This window comes from Taudactylus pleione, unplaced genomic scaffold (genome assembly GCF_031769625.1).
Source record: "Taudactylus pleione unplaced genomic scaffold, aTauple2 ptg000013l, whole genome shotgun sequence".
Taxonomy (NCBI): domain Eukaryota; kingdom Metazoa; phylum Chordata; class Amphibia; order Anura; family Myobatrachidae; genus Taudactylus; species Taudactylus pleione.
In genome coordinates, this window is record NW_028284416.1 from 4,277,975 (window position 1) to 4,302,363 (window position 24,389).

The 24,389-nt window shown below is 47.8% G+C and overlaps 1 protein-coding gene across 1 annotated transcript in view; it reads right to left on the minus strand.

Annotated features, from left to right (window-relative positions):
* Positions 1-24,389, minus strand: part of LOC148542344 (discoidin domain-containing receptor 2-like) — a 173,755-nt gene that overhangs the window by 55,642 nt on the left and 93,724 nt on the right. The window lies entirely within an intron of this gene.

Consider the following 24,389-nt stretch of genomic DNA (forward strand, 5'->3'; position numbering starts at 1 on the left):
ATCCACCTTCTTCTGGGTGACACAAGGCTACGTTCCCTTGGGGAACTAACTCAGTAACCCAACAAATCCACCTCTCCTTCTCTTCTGTAATATCTTGTGTAGCCAACTTTTTCTCCGCTATCTCCAAATGGATGTCCTAACATGACCTAAAGCTCAACATTTCCAAATCATAGCTCTTCATCTTCTTTCCTCCCAGAGTCACCACCTCGCCTCAAATCTCCTTCACCCACAGTAACACCACAATTTCCTCACAGTCCCAAGCCAACCTTGGTGTCTACCTTAAAACTACTCTCTACCTTCAATCTACTCTCTGCAATAAATCGTACCTGTCTAATACTGGGTAGAACATCCTTTACCCCTTGAACAGTCTGAATACTTTGTGGCATGGAGGTACCATGATGCTGGAAACGTTCCTCAGAAATCTGGTCCATGATTTGTCAGCTGCACAATCATGCTGTAGATCCCCTGTTTCCCCAGATCCCAAAGCTGGTCTATGGTACAAAGATCTGGTGGCTGTGGTGGCCACAGGTACATCTTGACCTCTCTGACCAGCGTGAGATAATTTGAGCTGTGTGACGTGGCACGCTATCCGGATGGATGTAACCGTCAGAAGATGGGGAGACTGTGGGCATAAAGGGATGTGCATGGTCAGCAGCAATACTCAGGACAGCTGTGGCATTTAAACAATGTTCAGGTGGTATTAAGGGGCCTCATGTGCCAATAAAACATTCCCACCAACACCAGCCTGAAACAATGACACAAGACAGGATGGATCCATGGATTCATGTTGTTTACTCCAAATTCTGACCCTGCCTTCAGCATGTCGCAGTAGAAGTCAAGATTTGTGAGACTTTTCCAATCTTCAACTCTCAAGTTTTGGTGAGCCCGTGCCCACTATAGCCTTGGTTTCCTGTTCTCAGGAGAGGAACCCGGGGTGGTCTTCTGCTGCTATAGCCTTTCCAATTCAAGGTACAACGTTCTGTGTTATCACAGATGCCCTCTGCACACCGCTGCTGTAACACATGGTTATTTGGGCCACTGTCATGTCCCTGTCAGTCTGGCCTTTCTCTTCTGACCTCTCTCACTGACCTCTCACTAGATGTATTTCTGTTGTGCTCACCATTCCCTGAAACCCCTAGAGAATGTTGTACATGAAAATGCCAGGAGAGCAGCAGTTTTTGAGACTCAAACTGGCCTATCTGACACCAACAATCCTTCCATGGCCAAAGTGACTTAGATAACATTCTGATGTTTGGTCCGAACAACAACTAAACCTCTTGACCATGGTTGCAGCATTTATGCATTGAGTCACTGCCACATGATGGTTTAATGATTTGCATTTAGGAGCAGGTGTAAAAGTTTAGCTAATAAAGTGACTACCTAATCAATCCATCCATCCATCGCTTCAAAAAGACAACATTTTGAAAAATACAAAAGCAAAATATACAAATAAGCCTTCACATAATCAGCTATATTATTTGTAGTAACCAGTCACAAGGGAAGTCCACGGACTCCAAGGAACAGTTGTTTATTCCCTTGAGATAATATTAGTCTGGTTGTGACTGTGGACTGAACAGGAAGATGTATTTCCCTGTTGTTAGGTCACTGGTATACACAGTATATTACTAACATCACAGGGAGCCCAGACTTTCTCACTGGTCTCTCACTCCTTGCCCATACGGTAATTTCCCCATTGATATGTTGGGTGATAGGAGGTCAGCAATGCATGGAATTCAGACTATACAGTATTCCTGCAGCAGACAGCAAACAGACATGTGCTCTGCTAGATTCCGATAAGAGAGGGTGCCCAGGGACTAAACACAGAGGATGCATTGATAGGTTTCAGGATTAGATTAACAATGGGGCAGATTGGACTAAGGGCCTGATTCAGACCCACTCGCGAGCGCTGAGCGCTCGCAAGAGGGTCGATGTTGGCCCAGTGCGCATGCGCAAGAGGGAGCCGGCTCCGTCGTGCGCATGCGCGAGACCCGGATAGCGACGGGGAAGCCGTCACTCCGGGTCTCGCTACAAAGGGGGCGTGCTGTCGATGGTGAGTGACAGCACGCCCCCTTTGGTGGGCGTGCCGGGGGCGTGACTGCCCAGACGGAGGCGTTCCCATGGGAACGCCTACCGTCTGGGGCCGGCCCCACTGACATCACAAGAGCCAAAAGCACTCCAGGGCTTGCGGCAACGAGACCCTACCACAAGGGTCTCGTCGCAAGCCCGATGGTCGCGATGGTCTTGACCATCACGACCATCTTCTTGGCCGCTCGCTATAGCTGTGGGTGGTCACAGGAGGCCGCTCAAAAGAAACAGAGGGACGGCCCTGATTCAGAGCGAGCGCTCTGTCAGAGCGTCCGGCTCTGAATCAGGGCCTAAAGCACCAGGTGACCCTTAATCCAACTCTGATAGGTTTGCGGTCTCAGGGCCCAATTCAGACCCGCTCGCTCAATGCGTATGCAAATTCGGGAAGACAAGCGATCGCACGGCAAGGCATTAGCACGCTCACTATGTCTTGGCGTGTGATCGTTTTGTGTATGCAGAAGCCCAGCAGCATGTCTTAAGACGCCCACTTGCGCACATTATCTCCAGGAAGCGTATGGAACCATCGGGTACCATTGGACCCATACGCAGCACTTGTGGCTGACCATACCCTACCGCAAGCACTGCGAGCACTTCAGTGTAAAATTCAACCAAGTGACGTGTATTATAACGCTGCCTCTTAATTATGCACGCCTCTGAAACGGCGTTGAGACGCTCAGGCACGTGTGCGCACCTCCACTCCCCCGTTTTTAATGGCCAGCCCCTGTCACCACCCACAAACGGCTTCTCCTGTCACTCATTCATTCGGGCTGTCTATGCGCAGCGAGCGAACGCTTCCCGATCGCTCGGACTGGATGCGCAGAATGCAAAAATTGTCTGGTGTGTGTGAACGCTTCCTAGCGAGCGGGTCTGAATCGGGCCCTCAGTACCTCAGTGATGTCACAAATTCCTAGTGAATTGATTGGCTGTGTTCTCAGGAATACTGGTTAGGATCAGGAAAAGAGGGTTTTGTGTTATACCTCCCAATATTTCTAAAAGGCAAAAGTTGGTAAAATGTAATCCACGTATATATTGGTTATGTCTTCCAGATATGTATAATGTTGTATATCTGTGATATCTCCTGCTTCACCTTCGTCATGAATGGCCCGATAACTTCATTTTTACAATTGCCGTTGAATATGTTCATTTTCACCTGCTTTTGTAAAAATGAAGTGATGATGAATAGGCCCCTTAATGACTAATGGTAGGTCCGCAGAGATAACTAAAAGTTTAAGGGTCACGTAATTCAATTCTTATTTTATTTAAATTTTTCACTGTAGCTTGAGGGAAAAAGGCCTAAATTATTTCCCAATACAACAATCAGTGGCAAACGCAGGATATCTAGAGGGGGGGTTTCCAAATGCTTGATTTTAGAGCGAGTGTGGCCAGTCCATGAAGATAACATAATTACCACATATGCAGCTTCAATATGCGTCATACAAAGTGCATTGTGTGTGATAATTCCAGCATATACAGGACCAGCGATCACAGTAATTAGCCATTAAATGCGGCAGTAGGGCCATCCTGCCTGAGCTGAATGTTTTTATTTTAGATGTGGGCACCATACTGAGTATTAGAGCAAGTCCGGGAGCCTGGGGTAGCAGCAGAAGAACCTAGCACTGCCTTGGACATATATGTAAATATTGGACTCTATAGCAGTGCATCCCTAACAGTGCATGTTTTCCAGATCTCCTAGTTGGTGCACAGGTTATTTATTACTGGCTGATACATGTTAAAAGATCCACAGGTGGTGCTAAATATTTAATTTATGATACTGAGAAGAACATGCAGCGCTAGTAAAATGCCATTATATTACTATTTCTATTGTGGTCATGGTGTGGGCTGGGGAGGGGGGTTTCCAGGCAGATGTAAACCCCCCCTGCGTTTGCCTATGACAATATAGGGCCATTCACCACATGCACAATTGTCTCCCATATGCAGAGTTTCCATAATTTCTCGCTGTTCACCACATTAAGGGCCTGATTCTAAAGTTGCGCGCAATGCCGATATTCGCGCAAATGGTCGTTTTTTTAACTGAGAATGTGTCTAAGTCGCTAAAATGTTGCACAGAGCACGCAACCCATGGGGTGCAGGGGTGCCGGGAGGTCACTAATTAGCCGGGCTTGCCTTCTCTGCCAGTGCGGGTGGGTGGAGGACGATCACACTGATCACACAACCCCCCCTGGATCTGCCCCTGGCTGAGGGGCTCACAGCGCCTCCTCCCCCCTTCAGCGCACAGACAGGGTCTGCCACATCTCTAATTGAGATGCATGGAATGCAAAGTATACTGGAAATGTGCTGGGTGGTCCAGGGCGGTGACTGGGAGGGGGCAAGTGGATGGATCTTCTTATGGGAGTGTCGCGTTCATGTCACTGCAGCGGTTGCAAACTCATACACTTAACAGCTCACATTGGAGGTCGGGGCATTTTGAGAAAGGAGGGGGCCCGTGTGCAGGCTCAGTGCGGGCCTCTCTCTAGTGGTGCCGTGGCGAGTGCAGTAAAGTAGATCCTGGCTTAATACCAGAATCTTCTGCGCATGCGTGGGTCTCCGGTAAAATGGCCGCTGCCATTTTCTCAGTGATATTTGCTGCACTGTGGAGACAACGGACAGGTAAGTATAACGACTATATGGGTGCAAGGTGTGTGGTGTGGGCCACCCTGGATCCAGGGGCCCATGTTCACCGCACACCCTGCACCCATTATAGATACATCCCTGATTACTCCAATGTAAGCGATTACGTTTTGAAGGTGCGAATGAAGGCAACATTTAAAAACGGTCAAAGTGGGCGTTCCAGTCCTTGTACAGTCAGACACGCGGCTGTACACCTGGGGAGGAGCTGATACTAGCATTAGCATAAAGACGCAAATGCGACTGCGGCACAAGGTCCTAAAGCGTTCGCAGGAGAGCGCGGCTCAGAATCAGGTTGGCCACAGGGGGGGGCCGAGATTGCGGCGACCAGGCATGTACTAGAATATATATATATAATATCCCGCAAACCTCATACACATCACATGTCCCTCATCACCCTCCAAATCAATAAATGTGCATTATGGAATCCACACTCCATCACAACTTATCATTATTTTACATCTGACCATCTCTTTACAGCAACTACTTTCACCAATTTCTACATTTACCTGAGCCTGCTGGGTCACACCTTAACCAAACTCTTTACATAGCCCTTGATGAAGTGGCTCCAGCTGCCCATCAAACTTCTCGGAAACTGAAATAACAACCGTGGCTTTCCCCAGACACCTACAGTAACAGCCATGGCTTTCCCCAGACACCTACAGTAACAGCCGTGGCTTTCCCCAAACACCTACAGTAACAGCCATGGCTTTCCCCAGACACCTACAGTAACAGCCATGGCTTTCCCCAGACGCCTACAGTAACAACCATGGCTTTCCCCAGACGCCTACAGTAACAGCCATCGCTTTCCCCAGACACCTACAGTAACAGCCATGGCTTTCCCCAGACACCTATAGTAACAACCATGGCTTTCCCCAGACACCTACAGTAACAGCCATGGCTTTCCCCAGACACCTATAGTAACAGCCATGGCTTTCCCCAGACACCTACAGTAACAACCATGGCTTTCCACAGACACCTACAGTAACAGCCATGGCTTTCCACAGACACCTACAGTAACAACCATGGCTTTCCACAGACACCTACAGTAACAGCCATGGCTTTCCCCAGACACCTACAGTAACAGCCATGGCTTTCCACAGACACCTACAAATACTGTCACATAATGTAGAATGTCAGTGGTGTAAATCTTACTCCTAATGACTTCCTCACATACTGTAAAATAGGAATCCACCCATCTGTCATCCTAACCCTCTGTCCACCCCATCTGTGTCACCCCTGTCTGTCTGCCCCTCCCCTTTAGAATGTAAGCTCTTACGAGCAGGGCCCTCTTCCCTCATGTGATTTTTCTTCTTTTACTTAAATTATCTACTCTATACTCCTTACAACAGCACCTAACTCTTGACACCCTGCTCCTGTTGCAGCAATGTTTATATGCCATGTATTTGTCTTGTACTGTATGTCACTGACTGTTTCTGTACTTTGTTTTTGTACTTTGTAAGTCGATGCGGAACCCTTGTGGCGCCATATAAATAAAGGATAATAATATATACAACGTACCATGGAAGCATATACTGTACCCACATTAGAGAATCAATTATTGGGTGACGTTTCTTAATGGTCTGTGAATAAAGATCTCATAGTGCATCTGTTCCTTTAATCCCGGTTATTGTATTCAGCCGTCCGTGGCAGAGACTTTTGTGCAGCTTCCAAGAGAGTGGACATAACCCAGATTAATGCCATCATAGGCAGCTTTGGTACATGCACAGGATGTACTTCTGGCTCTATACTTCCAATTCCTCATTCTGTTTATGTCACATGCAAGTGATTAGTAAAGGTCGTCGCGTGACGCAAATTGCGGGAGAGAGAGAGAAATAAAACATAAATACACTATGCCATCTCGCATTTAGATGATGAGTTTGGCATAAAGAGGGGGGAAATTAATTAGGTGAAGCTCGATATACGCCATAAATCTGGGTGTGGACGGGTCCTTTATAAATGTAAATTTACAGCGGTTTATTACAAGGAGAAGCAAAACAATGGCCACAGCGGCGAAGGAAATGAGTTTCCAGTCATATCGAACTCCGTAAGGGCAGAATGTGGTACCTGCTGCAGATCTGCCTGCTAGACACTAGGGGGTATATTTACTAAACTGCGGGTTTTTAGGAGTGGAAATGTTGCCCATAGCAACCAATCAGATTTTAGCTCTTATCTTCTAGAATGCACTAGATAAATAATAAGTAGCACAGTACAGAGAATCGATGGATTTTTTTTTATTTTTTACCATCGGACCTCCCCCAACGATGGTAAGCACATTGATAAGAAGCCATCGATAGTTACTGACCATCGATGGCCATTATTGCCGTAGTACTCAAATGGGTAGACTCAGACATAATCTGTCTTTGAATTCTGGCAACTATCGATGGCTTCTTCCCGATGCGTTTACCATCGGACCTCCCACAATGATGGTAAACACATCGGGAAGAAGCCATCGATAGTTGTTGACCATCGATGGCCAATCATTGCCGTAGTACCTTGCAGTACTCAAATGGGTAGACTCAGACATAATCTGGCATTGAATTCTGGTAACACCAGGGGTTATAAGTGGTGACTGGCTCCCCTATTTGCCATGGGCGGCAGTTTATATTAAGGTGGTTCTGTCAAAAAACAAGCATTAGGCACGTTATTCTACCATTGGTGGTCCTCCTTCAATGGAAACAGGTTCTAGTGGTAACTTTATTGTGCAAACTTTTAGAATACTATTTTATCCTCAACAACGTTTGAACAGACCATCTGTCAGACACGGGAGAACGGGTGTTTTATTCCGCAGGAATCTACTGTACATCAGGTATAAATTGGAAAACAAGAAACATTTCAGGATAACCCTTCCCTGTGAGAAACAAAGGTGCGCAGGTCAGTTACTGCTGACGCTACTAAAGCGGCCTCGTCCCCAGAGGGGGGATAAATAAATGCACTGGCCTGGTTGTAATGTCTTTTGGGGAAACAGTTGTTGTGTAATATGACTGGCTGAAGGAATCATAATGGTTTAGCAGCATTAGGAGAAATATTAGCTACTTGCAGAGGTTCTGGGCCTCACATTCCTAAATGATTCTTCTCCCCATCATCAACAATACTAATTATAAAGATGGAATTCAGAATTTGAATCTCGTAAATCTCTGCGTTATTTAGTACGGAGACTTTAGTATGGAGGCTGATCTATGATTGAGATCTTTCACCCTACAGAAGAAAGCAAGGGCTACTAACCTTACAATACACAGGGTGACCTATGCAACAAAGTTATTTTTTATATTCACAAATATAGGTGTAATAGTTTCAGGGGCTTATCAGACCTGAAGACATCTGAGATAAGGTTAATGACCATCGGTTAAAATGGCTGCACTATGGGCCTGATTCAGACCCGGTCACAAGCGCTGAGCGCTCGCAACCAGGTCGATGGTGGCCCACAGCGCATGCGCACGACGGAGCTGGCTCCATCGTGCGCATGCGTGAGACTCGGCTAGCGACAGGCAATCCGTCGCTCCGGGTCTCGCACCAAAGGGGGCGAGCTGTCGATGTTGAGTGACAGGCCGGGGGGGTGGCTGCCCAAATGGAGGCGTTCCCAAGGGAACGCTTGCCGTCTGGAGGCGGCCCCACTGACATCACGAGTGATGTCAGTGGAGAGCTTCTGGCTCTGTTAGAGCCGAAAGCTCTCTGGGGCTTGCGTTGAACGAGGGTCTCGTCGCAAGCACGATGGTCGCGATGGTCCTGACCATCGCGACCATCATCATGGCCGCTCGCTATAGCTGTGGGTGGTCACCGACAGCTATACGAGCGGCCAGGAGGCCGCTCCAAAAATAAAAAAAAAACGACCTGAGTCAGAGCGAGCGCTCTTTCAGAGCGTCCGGCTCTGAATCAGGGCCTATGTCCAATCCTACCACTTGGTGTGAGTTTTGGGTGACTGGGGTTGCCGACTGGCTGGTTATGGTTGCAAACCATTGAAAGAGGTTTTTTTTTTAAATATTATCTAATTATTTATGCACCAAATCAATTCCGGTGCTGGATTTATGGAAGCTCGTTCCCTATGAAGATTCTACCTTGAAAAGTAAGTGCATTCAAGTTAATGAAAATGATTAGACAGCCACCTTTTACCCATAAGAAAAAGGGAGAGTTCAGTTTGAAATGTTGGGGGGGGGGGGTTGGTGTGGGGGGCGTGCTCATAGGGGGTTGCCAAAGAATATAAAGCAACACATGATGTCACTCTTTCAAAGGGAGATGTATCAAAAAGAGGATAAGTGAAGATGCCGATAGCAACACTGTTTGAATCGCTGATGGGTCTTTTTACTCAGCAGTAGACGTCTAAAGGCAATAGACGCCCACCGCTGCCATTGGAGATCCAAGTGCTTTGTGTCCAAAGATCACCATCGGGCGTTGTGAAGCGCTCACCGTTGCCGCCCCACCCTCTAACGGCAGCAGTCAATCATGCTGAGGCTTAGGGCGCACTGCGACCGGCTTCGCATACAGAGGTCGGCACATGCCCAGTACAGATCCTGCACATGCGCCGATCGGAAAATATCGGAGTTGTGCAAAAACCATTGGGTTTATGCAGAACTGTGAAACGCGCCCAATAGCACTCAGGGGCTACTGGGGCAACATAGCGGCTGAGAATCTTATCCGATAACCATTTTCCATCCTCTTTATGAAATTAGCGTAATCGGAAAAGTGAAGCAATTGTAATAAGATATAAAAATAACCATTTGTCTGGTCACTTTGACTGCCCACTTCAATCCGACAGTTACATTAATCATCATGTACTCGATAGTTACATTAATCATCATGTACTCGATTGTTACATTAATCATCATGTACTCGATAGTTACATTAATCATCATGTACTTGATAGTTACATTAATCATCATGTACTCGATAGTTACATTAATCATCGTGTACTCGATAGTTACATTAATCATCATGTACTCGATAGTTACATTAATCATCGTGTACTCGATAGTTACATTAATCATCATGTACTTGATAGTTACATTAATTATCATGTACTCAATAGTTACATTAATCATCATGTACTCGATAGTTACATTAATCATCATGTACTCGATAGTTACATTAATCCTTGCACAACTATAAAATGGAAATGTATTTTATGGCAGGTTTTTGCTGATGTGACAGATATTTACGGCAATCTGTAAACGTTTGTCAAGCTATTAATTAGAACTGGATATAATGTTAGACCCAGGACACTGATTAGCAAAATTATAGATGTTTTATTTAACCCATTATGCAGAAAAAAAGGACTAATTACAGTAGCCTTGACTAGGGAAGTGGGTGGAATCCCGGCCGATGTCCCGTCCCTGAAATTTAGGAGTCTCTCGAACATACCGGACAGTGGGCCAGTATGCTGAATATTGCTTCACACCACAAAATGGCTGCCTCCACTGTGCGTACGTGAGCGGCCCACTGTAAGTGGTTTGTGTGCGACTTTAGAATGCTGTAATCTGTAATATTTTCCCTGTCAGCCTAGGCTGAATGATCCGGCTGTATTTTATTCAGTATAGGCCAGATTCCTATTACATTGCATGTAAGACATAGCAAATGTCTGACACATAATCTCACACCCATGTGTTAAACTCTTGTAAATCTTTTTTACAGGGGACGTTCCCAGCCTATAGAAAAGGGCGGGGCCGAGAGCTGTAGAAAAATGCGTCGCTAGGAGACACTCTGCGCCCTCTGCTGGCCGGTACATGGTGGTGCGTGCTCAGCATTGTGGGTAGAGATATGTGGATGGGTTTTGCTGAAAACCGAACACACTGGGGCCGGGATGTACTAAAGGAAAAATGCAGTAAAAACCCAATTTTCGGGGTTTACCGCATTTTCCGTATGTACCATCACTTGGCCGCCGGCTATCCGATGCGGAGGGTAACGCCAGCTTTTGCAGGAGTTACCCTATAGAAGCCTATGGGCTTCTACCGCATCTCGCTGGCATCTCGCATGCCCCGCGGCCGCCGTGTCAGTCTGCCCGGAAGTCCACGGCGAAGAGCGGGTCGCAAAGGACAGCTCTTATTGGAAGAGCTGTTCTTTGCGGTACTGATCGCATATGTTAGTACATATGAGATCAGTAGGGATGCGGGGACTGGCGGTAAGTAGCGCCACTGTTAGTACATCCCAGCCTGGATGTCCGGAACTTTGGGGTTACGAGCCTGATCATGTGCAGGCTCGGATCACTTTTGGGGTACCAAGTAAAACTGAGTACCACCTTCAACATTTTGATTATGCTGAAAGCAAGTTCGAGTCGCCCAGAATTAAATTTGCTTTACGAACCAGTTTGAATAATTTTAGCTTCTCTCCCCATGAATATCGGTTTAACCCAAATATGAATGACTGCCATCTCTGCCTTTGGGTGTAGTAGGTATTATCGCCGGCTGCATGGCCAGCGGTTCAAATCCCAACAGCAGCAGCCCGACAAGGGTGAAGATCCCGATCGTCCCTAAGGTAAGTATTGCTAACCTAATTCTACCCCCTAACCCTAACCCTCTCTTAGGGGTGCCTAACCCTAACCCCCCTTCCCCTAGCCTAAACCTAACCCTCCCCCCCGCGCGGCTGTCCACGCCCGGCGCCTGGCTTACCTTCGTTCGGTATGCCAGACGTCGGTCTTCCGGCGTATGGTTAATGACAGGCGTCGAGGATTAGAAAGTCTGGAAGCCAGCGGTTGGCATTTAGACCGTTGGCTTCCAAACTACATCCCCTGCCTTTGTGTCTCACTGGTTTATGGAGAATACGAGACAGATTGAGACCCCATGGGATCCTAGGTAACATACTGGTTTAGGGGGTGTGGTATATGCGTTAGATAATTATAATGTCGACATGGTCTGAATGTCAACACTGAATGTTGTCAGGGTCTAAAAATTGACATTTGACATGTCAACATTATATCGACGGGGGGGAATGTCAGCCAAACTATCTAACCCTAACCACAGCCCAACCCTAATGCTAATTGTAGCCTAACCCTAACCGCAGCCTTACCCTAACGCTAACCGTAGCTTAACCCTGACGCTGATATGTTCGTAATGTAGACATGCATAATGTCAATATTTTAAACATGTTTACAAAAATGACGATGTGTTGAATGTCGAAAGAACCATTCGACAATATGACTGCATACCCTCGAATAGGTTTAGTATAGTCCGGCCCACTCAGAGCCTACTGGGCCTTAGACCAGTTGTTGTCTGGTCCACAAAATGGTTCCTCAACAATTGATTGTCTAAATATCTTCCTATAGTGGGCTATGTATATGCATGTTAACAATGTTTATGATAATATGCCCTTATATACAATCACCAGGTACAATATATATATTTTTTTTTTTAAAACCCTCAAGAGGCAGCGGCCATTGTGAGACCAGTAATACAGACAACTACCAAACGGGGACGATTGTGGGTTTAGTTAACGACCCGCAGTAACCTAGTCCCCCGCACTTGCCGCACGGTAAGTATGGCCAGGAAAGGGTTAGTTGTGGATTGCAGATCATGTAGCAGATTACTACCATCTGTCTGCCTTGGAGTGAAATGTGTGTGAGAGCAGATGATTGCATAAAACCAAGGAAAAGGAAATTTTCACACAGAAACAGTGTGAGAAAGAGCGATTGGCAATGTCTGGGGACCTGGAGGAATAGGGAGTATGTTCTATCACATGAAATAATACAGTCTTGTCCGACAGCGACATCAATTTAGACTACTTTAATGTGACACAATTCGGTAATCTAGAACCACAGCCATGGGTAATATCAAATCATTGTGGCTTCCTGCAGGCATGTAATAAAGTATGTACCTGAGGGCGACGAAGTAATAACTCACTATCGGGAATCATAATCTATACCAGGGATGGGGAACCTCCTCTCTGGGGGCCGTATAAGGCCCTTAGAGGGCCATTTGGTCTGGCCCTCTAAGCTTTTCTCTGCTAGCCTCATCTGGCTAGCATGGTGCCTAGAATGTCACCCTGCAGCCAGAATCTATGCAGCAGTGCCACCTGGAGCATCCTTAGGACGCTTCAGACGGTCACACCGCTGCCCTTACAGCTCCCCGGAGCATCCTCAGGATGCTCCCTAACATTGCTGTAATCGCCGGCAATTGTGGCCCCGTCCCCGTGTGATGTCACGCGGAGGGGGCATGGCCTAAACCAGGCCCGCAAATAATTTTATATATTTCAAAATGGCCCTCGGTTAATAAATTTACACCCTGGTTAAGTCATCTGCTGTGTGGACGATCCTCCATTCACCGACCACTGTATCCTCTGCCAATACTAATAGCCACTGAGCCAGCATGGCGTGTGATCGATTCACCGGCTTGGCAGCGGCAGAGTCCTTGGAAACTATTTTCAAATGTTGGCAGCCATGACAGTGATGCCAAGGAAGGCGGTGCCAAATTAATTACACAGACAGGGTAACGATAACTTCACAATTTACTTATGTAACAAAACCCCTATATTTGAAAGCAAGAAACGCCAACGCTAATTTTTCGGGTCAGATTTAGTTCCACATATCAAGTTGTTGAAGTGTTAGGAAAAACGCAAAGCTGACTCTTTTCAGAGATCATCGTTCAGTTGAGGGCCATTGTTTTTGTCTTCCAAAACATTCCGGTCAGTCTTAGGGCCTGATTCAGAGCTGCTCGTTATTTGCGAGCGCTCGCTCTGAATCAGGGCAGGCCGTTTTTTATTTTTACCGGCCTCCAGGCCGCTCGCTACGCTGTGGGTGACCACCCACAGCTTTAGTGGGCGGCCTGGCGATGGTCGCGATTGTCGCGACCATCGGGCTTGCGACGATACCCTTGTGATAGGGTCTTGTCCATCATAAGCCCCAGTGAACTTCCTGCTCTAATAGAGCAGGAAGTTCACTATTGACATCACGTGTGATGTCAGTAGGGCCGCCCACAAATGGCAGACATTCCTAAGGGAACGCCTCCGTTTGTGCAGCCACCCCCCCGACCCGCCTACAAAATGGGGCGAGCTGTCGATCAACATCGACAGCCGCCTCGTCTTGTAGCGAGCCCCGGAGCAAGTGACCTCTCGCTCACTCTAGAACTCGCGCACGTGCAGTCGTGCGCACTGCCCGGCCATCGACCCGCTTGCGCGCACTATGCGCTCGCAAGCGGGTCTGAAGCAGGCCCTTAGTCCATCCCTCGGTTTCATATGTAAAAAGTGACAATATGTCAGACAAAATGGCAGCCTCCGCTCACATTTCAGGCAGCGATTGTACGACAAATGGCGTACTTTTGAGTGCTATAAAAAAAAGTGTCGCTTTTACGGCTTCATTAGTGATTAAAATGGCTACACCGCATTCAGGGCCTGATTCAGCAAGGATCGCAACTGCTAATACGCACGCCATCGACTGATTGTTGCGTACTGCGCATGCATGTGCGTACCGGCCACTGCGATGAGGACTGCGGGACTACAGCAGTGGCTATGCAGACCCATCGCAGAGTGATAGACAGGAAGTGTCATTTGGCGATGGTGACGGGGGGTGGTCGGTGAAACGCAGGCGTGCCAGTGCGTTTGAACGCCGTTGCATGAGTGTGCATAAATTAGCCACTGCGATGCCTGAGGCCTCATAGCCTGCGCTGAGGTTAGCCATTCCTGAGTAGGGTCAGAGCTTGTGCAAGTGTACGTGAGGCTGCGATGGTACTCACTGTTACTGATGGTTTCGCAGTCTTGCTAAGTATTACAGATATGTGTAAGGTAAAGTGGGGCGTCCTTATGTAGTGCTGTGACGGCATAGCGATCGCAATGGATTAGCTTACTATCGCAGCGAGACTGTGTGTGTAATCACTATTGCAATCGCAGTTGCGATCAGTAGTGAATCAGGCCCTCAGCTTGTACACAGATTGTGTCACACATGAAATACTGAGTTACGGGAAGGACATAAGGTTTTAATTTAATTTTTTTCCCGCTGATGGGGGAAATTATCATACTTTGAAAACGTATGAAAATGTGTCTCTTCCTGTCAGCGTACATCTGCGGCTGTGACACCTTTGTTTTTGCTAGAAATGTGATGTCATAGATATATATGGTATGCAGTCGGGAAGCCGGCTTCCCGACTGTCATATCCCGGCAAAGGTCCAAAGACAGGCGTCGATATGCCGACGCCTGTCATTAGACATACACCGGGAGCCTGACGCCCGGCATCCCGATCGAAGGGACGCCGAGCGCGGATAGCTGCGGGGGGGGAGGAGGGTTAGGTTTAGGGTCCCCAGGGGGGACTTAGGGTTAGGCACCCCCCCCCCCGGAGGGACTTAGGTTTAGGCGGCGGGGAAGGGGGGGTTAGGTTTTGGCACTTAGAGGGGGGATTAGGCACTGGGGGGGAAGGTTAGGGTTAGGCACCTCTAAGGGAGGGTTAGGGGGTAGAAATAGGTTAGTATATACTTACCTTAGGACGATCGGAATTTCCTCCTCTGCCGGGATGCCGCTGTCGGGATTCCAACCGCTGGGCATGAGTCCGGCAGTAAATCATACCGATTCCATATATATATCTATATATATATATACATACACACGTGTGTGTGTCTATGTATACAGTCAGGTCCATAAATATTGGGACATTGACAGAGTTTTCAGATTTTGGCCTCTATTCACCACCACAATGGCTTTGAAATGAAACAAACAAGATGTGCTTTACCTGCAGACTTTCAGATTTAATTTACATCCAAATCAGGTGAACGGTGTAGGAATTACAATGGTTTCTATATGTGCCTCCCACTTTTTAAGGGGCCAAAAGTAATGGGACTATCAACTCAAAAGCTATTTCATGGACAGGTGTGGGCTATTCCCTCGTTATTTCATTATCAATTAAGCAGGTAAAAGGTCTGGAGTTGATTCTAGGTGTGACATTTGCATTTCGAATCAGTTGCTGTCAACTCTCAATATGAGATCCAAAGAGCTGTCACTATCAGTGAAGCAAGTCATCATTAGGCTGAAAAATCAAAACAAACCCATCAGAGATAGCAAAAACATTAGGTGTGGCCAAATCAACTGTTTGGAACATTCTTAAAAAGAAAGAACGCACCGGAGAGCTCAGCAACACCAAAAGACCCGGAAGACCACGGAGAACAACTGTGGTGGATGACAAAATAATTATTTCCCTGGTGAAGAAAAACCCCTTCACAACAGTTGGCCAAATCAAGAACACTCTCCAGGAGGTAAATGTATATGTGTCAAAGTCAACAATCAAGAGAAGACTTCACAAGGGTGAATATAGAGGGTTCACCACAAGATGCAAACCATTGGTGAGCCACAAAAACAGGAAGACCAGATTAGAGTTTGCCAAACAACATCTAAAAAAGCCATTACAGTTCTGGAACAACATCCTATTGACAGATGAGACAAAGATCAACTTGTACCAGAGTGATGGGAAGAGAAGAGAAGGAAAGCAACTGCTCATGATCCAAAACATACCACCTCATCAGTGAAGCATGGTGGTGGTAGTGTCATGGCGTGGGCATGTATGGCTGCCAATGGAACTGGTTCCCTTGTATTTATTGATGATGTGACTGCTGACAAAAGCATCAGAATGAATTCTGAAGTGTTTCGGGCAATATTATATGCTCATATTCAGTCAAATGCTTCAGAACTCATTGGACAGCGCTTCACAGTGCAGATGGACAATGACCTGAAGCATACAGGGCAGCACAGACGGTGTAATGGTTAGCATTACTGCCTCATAGCACTGAGGTCGTGGGTTCAATTCCCACCACGGCCCTAACTGTGCGGAGTTTGTATATTCTCCCTGTGCTTGCGTGGGTTTCCTCCGGGTACTCCGGTTTCCTCCCACACTCCAAAAATATACTGGTAGGTTAATTGGCTGTTACTTCAGGCTGTAATTGCCTGCAAAGGATTTGCAACAAAGTATTAAAAAGTGAAAGTTAGATTTAGGATTGTTTAGTTTGTCCCATTACTTTTGGCCCCTTAAAAAGTGGGAGGCACATATAGAAACCGTTGTAATTCCTACACCGTTCACCTGATTTGGATGTAATTACCCTCAAATTAAATCTGAAAGTCTGCAGTTAAATCACATCTTGTTTGTTTCATTTCAAAGCCATTGTGGTGGTGAACAGAGGACAAAATATTAAAATTCTGTCAATGTCCCAATATTTATGGACCTGACTGTATATATATATATATATAATTTATATTTCTTAGAAATAGCTCTGAATACAGGACTTAATTAATGAAATAATTTCTGAAATAGAAGACTTATGCCACAGTATGGAAGTCCCCATAAATCTTGAATTGACTTGTAACTTTAGCTTTTTTTGAGTACCGGCAGCTGCCAAAGACCCTAACACAGCGCCGACAGCGGTGACCAACAGGTGGCCCAAGGCCCACATGAGGCCCTCTGAGATTTCACCAGATAGAAGAGCAGCACTCGGAGCACCCTCAGCGGCAGATGGTACCAGCCTTGGAGAGGAAAAGTTGAGAAGTTGCCCAAATTAACCAATCAGCTTCTAATGGTGCGTACACACTAGATGATTCGGTCCATGGGCCCGACTCAGATCCGCTCTCTTGGAAGCGTTCACATGCAGCCTGCTGATTGCATTCTGCGCATGCGTACGCATCGCAGTGCGCAATCGCGAACCAGTGCGAGCGATCGGGAAGCGTATGCTCGCTGCGCATAGACAGCCCAGCTGAATGAATGACAGGAGAAGACGTTTGTGGATGGTGACAGGGGATGGCCACTAGGAACGGGGAAGTGGAGGTGCGAACGCAGGCGTGCCTGAGCGTCTGAATGTAGTTTCAGAGGCGTGCATAATTAAGAGGCAGCGTCATAGTATACGTCATATGGTTGTATTTCACACTGAAGCGCTCGCAGTGCTTGCGGTAGGGTATGGTCAGCCACAAGTGCTGCGATCGCTTCCTATGGTACTCTGGGCCTGATTCAGACCCGGACGCTATTTGCGGACAGTCGTTCCAAAAAAAGGGGCCGGCTATTTAAATTGAGCTCTCGCTCATTGTGGTTTGTTGACGCCTCTATGTCTGAGCGAGCGAACGAAAAATGCACTCGCTATTTTGTAAAGACGCCGTTCGCTTCACACGTCATATCGTTATCGTTCGGTCATTTAAAGTATCGGCCAGTGTGTACGCACCTTAACTCTCATTTATCTAGCACAGTTTATGAAATGACAGTTAGATGCTGATTGGATGGTAATTTATCTCTGTCCACTTTCTCTCCAAGGATTGATACATCTCCCCCTTATATCGCTCCAGACAGCTCTGTAGCAACTCTACTGGCTGGCACCCTGGGCACAAGCACCACGCACGCACCTCTAGTCACGGCCCAGGGGTCGCCCAATGTGTTTGTCTGTGTCACTGCACCGTCACACGTATAAAATGTTAGTACATGCAGGAAGCCCAGGCTCTCCTTTCTCTCAGGGAGGGTCCCTGTCTTACAGTTGTTACATGGACTCAGATTTTGTGTATACAGATTCCCCCACGTAGATTTTGCTCTTGCAGAAACTGGGTGCACCTTTTGGAGTTACCGATGACGACCGTGACATCTTTGCGCATAGACGCTGGAGTTATCGCTAAGACACTTGCAGCTCAAAATACAGACCCAGAGACGCAAATACTAATATGCACCTTTGCGCGTGTGCAAAAGGGGCCTCTATACATTTAAGTCTAAACCATGGCTGTTCAGGCTGCAGGGTGCCTGTATGGACGCTGGAGCATCCAAAGGACGCTCCGGGCATTACTGCCATAGCAATACTGGCTAAAGAGTGCTGATCCAGACACCTTGCTGGCCAGAAGCAAGGGCCATGGGACACCGACGGTGCCGCCCATAGAACCCTGCGCTCTGTTCGGCTCCACCCCTGAAAACCACATCCCCCCCCGAGCATCTCCCACAGGACGGATTGATGGTACGGATGTTATAGGAAAGCCAACGATCTTTGAAGCATGTATGTAACATGGAATCTGTATGTATTACCGCCGGACGCAAGTCCGGTGCTTGGAATGCCGACAGCGGCTGCCCGGCATGGATGGAAATCCCAATCGTCCGCAAGGTAAGTATAAACTAACCTAATTCTCTCCCCTAACCCTCCTTTAGGGGTGTCTAACCCTAACCTTCCCCCAATTGCCTAAACCTAACCCCCCATCCCCGCCGCCTAAACCTAAGCCCCCCGGGGGGTGCCTAACCCTAAGTCCCCCCCGGGGGTGCCTAACCCTAACCCTCCCCCTAGCCTAACCCTAACCTCCCGGAGGGGTGCCTAGCCCTAAGTCCCCCCCGGGAGCCCTAAACTTAACCCTCCCCCCCCACCTGCCCACGCCGGGCATCCCTTCGATCAGGATGCCGGGCGCGGGTCTCCCGGCGTCGGTAAAATGACAGGCGTCTAGATTTAGACACCTGTCATTTAACCCTCGCCGGGATTAACCAGTCGGGAAACCGGCTGTCGGGATTAGGTACGCCGGCTTCCTGACTGCATACCATGTAACATACCTCCCAACCGTTGGTGGGACAGTCCCGATTTGTGGATCTCAAAAGTGACAGCATTGCGCGAAAATATAGTGTTATCCCATAGCGAGCATTTGTGCGCTGTTCACGTGCTGGCTTTTTGCAGATCAGGGGCGGGGCTTTGTATGTCGGAACGTTGAGATAGATGATTAAACTTGTAAACCGAAGACCTGAGAGCGATTTAGAAGACGTTGCCGCAGCTTTCGCACCAGTCCTTGCTCTCACCTGACAGTGACCCATACAGATGTGCCCCCATTGACATACACCCATCCTTTTTGGGCCATGTGGTGAGAGACGCACAGTGGTCTTACTCCTCTACGAGTAGCGATTCTCAGATTTTCGTACCCATTTCTTAATTTAGCGGCTGTATCACACCAGAAGTCACTGCCGGCGTTCTGGGTGCTTAGGATTTCTGCCGCAATGGAGCTGGTATACAGTTGCAGATTAAGCACAACACTGCGCGGCGGGCTGCACGGCGCGGCTCACTCGCCTCGGTTCTTGGTCTTTTGTCTTTTTCCCGGATTAGCGTAAAAGTCGCACACAGCTTCTGCATGCAATGCCGTTGCCAGTGGGGTGTAGTAGGTATTACCTGGCCGGCGGTTCAAATCCCGACAGCGGCAGCCCGACAAGGGTGAAGATCCCGATCGTCCTAAAGGTAAGTATAAACTAACCTAATTTAACCCCCTAACCCTCCTTTAGGGTGCCTAACCCTAACCTCCACCCCCTGTGCCTAACCCTATTCCCCCCTCTAAGTGCCTAACCCTAACCCCCCCTTCCCCTAGCCTAAACCAACGCTCCCGGGGGGCTGCCTAACCCTAAGTCCCCCCGGGAGCCCTAAACCTAACCCTCCCCACCCCGCGGCTGTCCGTGCCCGGCTTACCTTCGTTCGGTATGCCGGGCGTCGGTCTTCCGGCGTCTGGTTAATGACAGACGTCAAGTTTTCGACGCCTGTCATTAGTACCACGCCGGGATTAGAGAGTCTGGAAGCCGGCGGTCGGCATTTAGACCGTCGGCTTCCAAACTACATCCCTGCCGGTGACCAGGGTACTAGTGCTGTGCACATTTGTCACATTATTGCTGCAACCAAGATGCACATTTAATACAAAACTGCGGCGCAGTTTGAGGGGTTAAAAAAATCCCTCCTGCGTCAGAAAGTTATTGTAACCTCCTCCCCCCACTGCACTTAAACTTCTTTCCGGAAAACTTCCCTGAGCCAGATGAGATGCATGCCTGGCCCAGGGCCCAGCTGGATTCATTCAGTGCCAGTGAAAATTCCTGGAGTGGCTGATTACCACGCAACTTGGGGGCAGGGATCGGGAGCAAAAGCCCAGGAATTTTCCTCTTTACGTCCCCCAGCTGCCTAGAGTCAGATTTTGCATCTGGATGGGAAGCATTCGGTTTTCTGCAGCTCCCTTAGTGTTTGGGGAGAACCTCCCTCATACCTCATCTAGCTTTATCCTCCTTTGTTCCAATTGTGTGTACAGTGCAGAGCAGGATGCTTCTACAGTATATCATACATTATGGCCAGTCTGTGCTAGTAGTCAGGCCTGGTTGTGTATTTCCAACACATATATCTGTCAGGGCATGCTGAGACTTGTAGTTCCACGCTAGCTGGAGGTTTCCTACGCCTGGTCTGGTGTAACTTAAAGTAAAGAAAGTTTTATGGATTACAGTGCAATGTAGTGCAATAGGTGAGTGTAATGTAGGGCAATAGGAGAGAGCAATATAGGGCAATAGGAGAGAGCAATGTAGGGCAATAGGAGAGAGCAATGTAGGGCAATAGGAGAGTGCAATGTAGTGCAATAGGAGAGAGCAATGTAGTGCAATAGGAGAGCGCAATGTAGGGCAATAGAAGAGAGCAATGTAGTGCAATAGGAGAGAGCAATGTAGTGCAATAGGAGAGAGCGATGTGGTGCAATAGGAGAGAGCGATGTGGTGCAATAGGAGAGCGCGATGTGGTGCAATAGGAGAGCGCGATGTGGTGCAATAGGAGAGCGCGATTTGGTGCAATAGGAGAGCGCGATGTGGTGCAATAGGAGAGAGCGATGTGGTGCAATAGGAGAGAGCGATGTGGTGCAATAGGAGAGAGCGATGTGGTGCAATAGGAGAGAGCGATGTGGTGCAATAGGAGAGAGCGATGTAGTGCAATAGAAGAGAGCGATGTAGTGCAGTAGGAGAGAGCGATGTAGTGCAGTAGGAGAGAGCGATGTAGTGCAATAGGAGAGAGCGATGTAGTGCAATAGGAGAGTGCGATGTAGGGCAATAGGAGAGAGCGATGTAGTGCAAAAGGATAGTGCAATGTGGTGCAATAGGATAGTGCAATGTGGTGCAATAGGATAGTGCAATGTGGTGCAATAGGAGAGAGCAATGTGGTGCAATAGGAGAGAGCAATGTGGTGCAATAGGAGAGAGCAATGTGGTGCAATAGGATAGTGCAATGTGGTGCAATAGGAGAGTGCAATGTAGTGCAATAGGAGAGTGCAATGTGGTGCAATAGGAGAGAGCAATGTGGTGCAATAGGAGAGAGCAATGTGGTGCAATAGGAGAGAGCAATGTAGTGCAATAGGAGAGAGCAATGTGGTGCAATAGGAGAGAGCAATGTAGTGCAATAGGAGAGTGCAATGTGGTGCAATGGGAGAGAGCAATGTGGTGCAATGGGAGAGAGCAATGTAGGGCAATAGGAGAGAGCAAAGTAGGGCAATAGGAGAGAGCAATGTGGTGCAATAGGAGAGAGCAATGTAGGGCAAAGGGAGAGAGCAATGTAGGGCAAAGGGAGAGAGCAATGTAGTGCAATGGGAGAGAGAAATGTAGTGCAATAGAAGAGAGCAATGTAGGGCAATAGGAGAGCGCAATGTGGTGCAATAGGAGAGAGCAATGTAGTGCAATAGGAGAGAGCAATGTGGTGCAATAGGAGAGTGCAATGTGGTGCAATAGGAGAGTGCAATGTAGTGCAATAGGAGAGTGCAATGTGGTGCAATAGGAGAGAGCAATGTGGTGCAATAGGAGAGAGCAATGTGGTGCAATAGGAGAGAGCAATGTAGTGCAATAGGAGAGAGCAATGTGGTGCAATAGGAGAGAGCAATGTAGTGCAATGGGAGAGTGCAATGTGGTGCAATGGGAGAGAGCAATGTGGTGCAATGGGAGAGAGCAATGTAGGGCAATAGGAGAGAGCAAAGTAGGGCAATAGGAGAGAGCAATGTGGTGCAATAGGAGAGAGCAATGTAGGGCAAAGGGAGAGAGCAATGTAGGGCAAAGGGAGAGAGCAATGTAGTGCAATGGGAGAGAGAAATGTAGTGCAATAGAAGAGAGCAATGTAGGGCAATAGGAGAGCGCAATGTGGTGCAATAGGAGAGAGCAATGTAGTGCAATAGGAGAGAGCAATGTAGGGCAGAGGGAGAGAGCAATGTAGTGCAATAGGATAGCGCAATGTAGGGCAATAGGATAGCGCACTGTAGGGCAATAGGACAGCGCAATGTAGTGCAATAGGACAGCGCAATGTAGTGCAATAGGAGAGCGCAATGTAGGGCAATAGGAGAGAGCAATGTAGGGCAGAGGGAGAGAGCAATGTAGTGCAATAGGATAGCGCAATGTAGGGCAATAGGATAGCGCAATGTAGGGCAATAGGATAGCGCAATGTAGTGCAATAGGAGAGAGCAATGTAGGGCAATAGGAGAGAGCAATGTAGGGCAATAGGAGAGAGCAATGTAGGGCAATAGGAGAGAGCAATGTGGTGCAATAGGAGAGAGGAATGTGGTGCAATAGGAGAGAGCAATGTGGTGCAATGGGAGAGAGCAATGTAGGGCAAAGGGAGAGAGCAATGTAGTGCAATAGGAGAGAGCAATGTAGTGCAATAGGAGAGAGCAATGTGGTGCAATAGGAGAGTGCAATGTGGTGCAATAGGAGAGAGCAATGTGGTGCAATAGGAGAGAGCAATGTAGGGCAATAGGATAGCGCAATGTAGTGCAATAGGAGAGAGCAATGTAGTGCAATAGGAGAGAGCAATGTAGGGCAATAGGAGAGAGCAATGTAGTGCAATAGGAGAGAGCAATGTAGGGCAATATGAGAGAGCAATGTAGTATATAGGAGAGAGCAATGTAGTGCAATAGGAGAGAGCAATGTAGTGCAATAGGAGAGCGCAATGTAGGGCAATAGGAGAGAGCAATGTAGGGCAATAGGTGAGTGTAATGTAGGGCAATAGGAGAGAGCAATGTAGGCAATAGGAGAGAGCAATGTGGTGCAATAGGATAGCGCAATGTAGGGCAATAGGAGAGAGCAATGTAGTGCAATAGGAGAGCGCAATGTAGTGCAATGGGAGAGCGCAATGTAGTGCAATAGGAGAGCGCAATGTAGGGCAATAGGAGAGAGCAATGTAGTGCAATAGGAGAGCGGAATGTAGGGCAATATGAGAGAGCAATGTGGTGCAATAGGAGAGCGGAATGTAGGGCAATAGGAGAGTGCCGGAGAGAGCAATGTAGGGCAATAGGAGAGAGCAATGTAGTGCAATAGGGGAGTGCGATGTAGTGCAATAGGAGAGAGCGATGTAGTGCAATAGGAGAGAGCGATGTAGTGCAATAGGAGAGAGCGATGTAGTGCAATAGGAGAGAGCGATGTAGTGCAATAGGAGAGAGCGATGTAGTGCAATAGGAGAGAGCGATGTAGGGCAATTGGAGAGAACGATGTAGTGCAATAGGAGAGTGCAATGTGGTGCAATAGGAGAGAGCAATGTAGTGCAACAGGAGAGTGCAATGTAGGGCAACAGGAGAGAGCAATGTAGGGCAATAGGAGAGAGCAATGTAGGGCAATAGTAGAGAGCAATGTAGGGCAATAGTAGAGCGCAATGTGGTGCAATAGGAGAGAGCAATGTGGTGCAATAGGAAAGCGGAATGTAGGGCAATAGGAGAGAGCAATGTGGTGCAATAGGAGAGAGCAATGTAGGGCAATAGGAGAGAGCAATGTAGGGCAATAGTAGAGAGCAATGTAGGGCAATAGTAGAGCGCAATGTGGTGCAATAGGAGAGAGCAATGTGGTGCAATAGGAAAGCGGAATGTAGGGCAATAGGAGAGAGCAATGTGGTGCAATAGGAGAGAGCAATGTGGTGCAATAGGAGAGAGCAATGTAGGGCAATAGGAGAGAGCAATGTGGTGCAATAGGAGAGAGCAATGTGGTGCAATAGGAGAGAGCAATGTAGTGCAATAGGAGAGAGCAATGTAGTG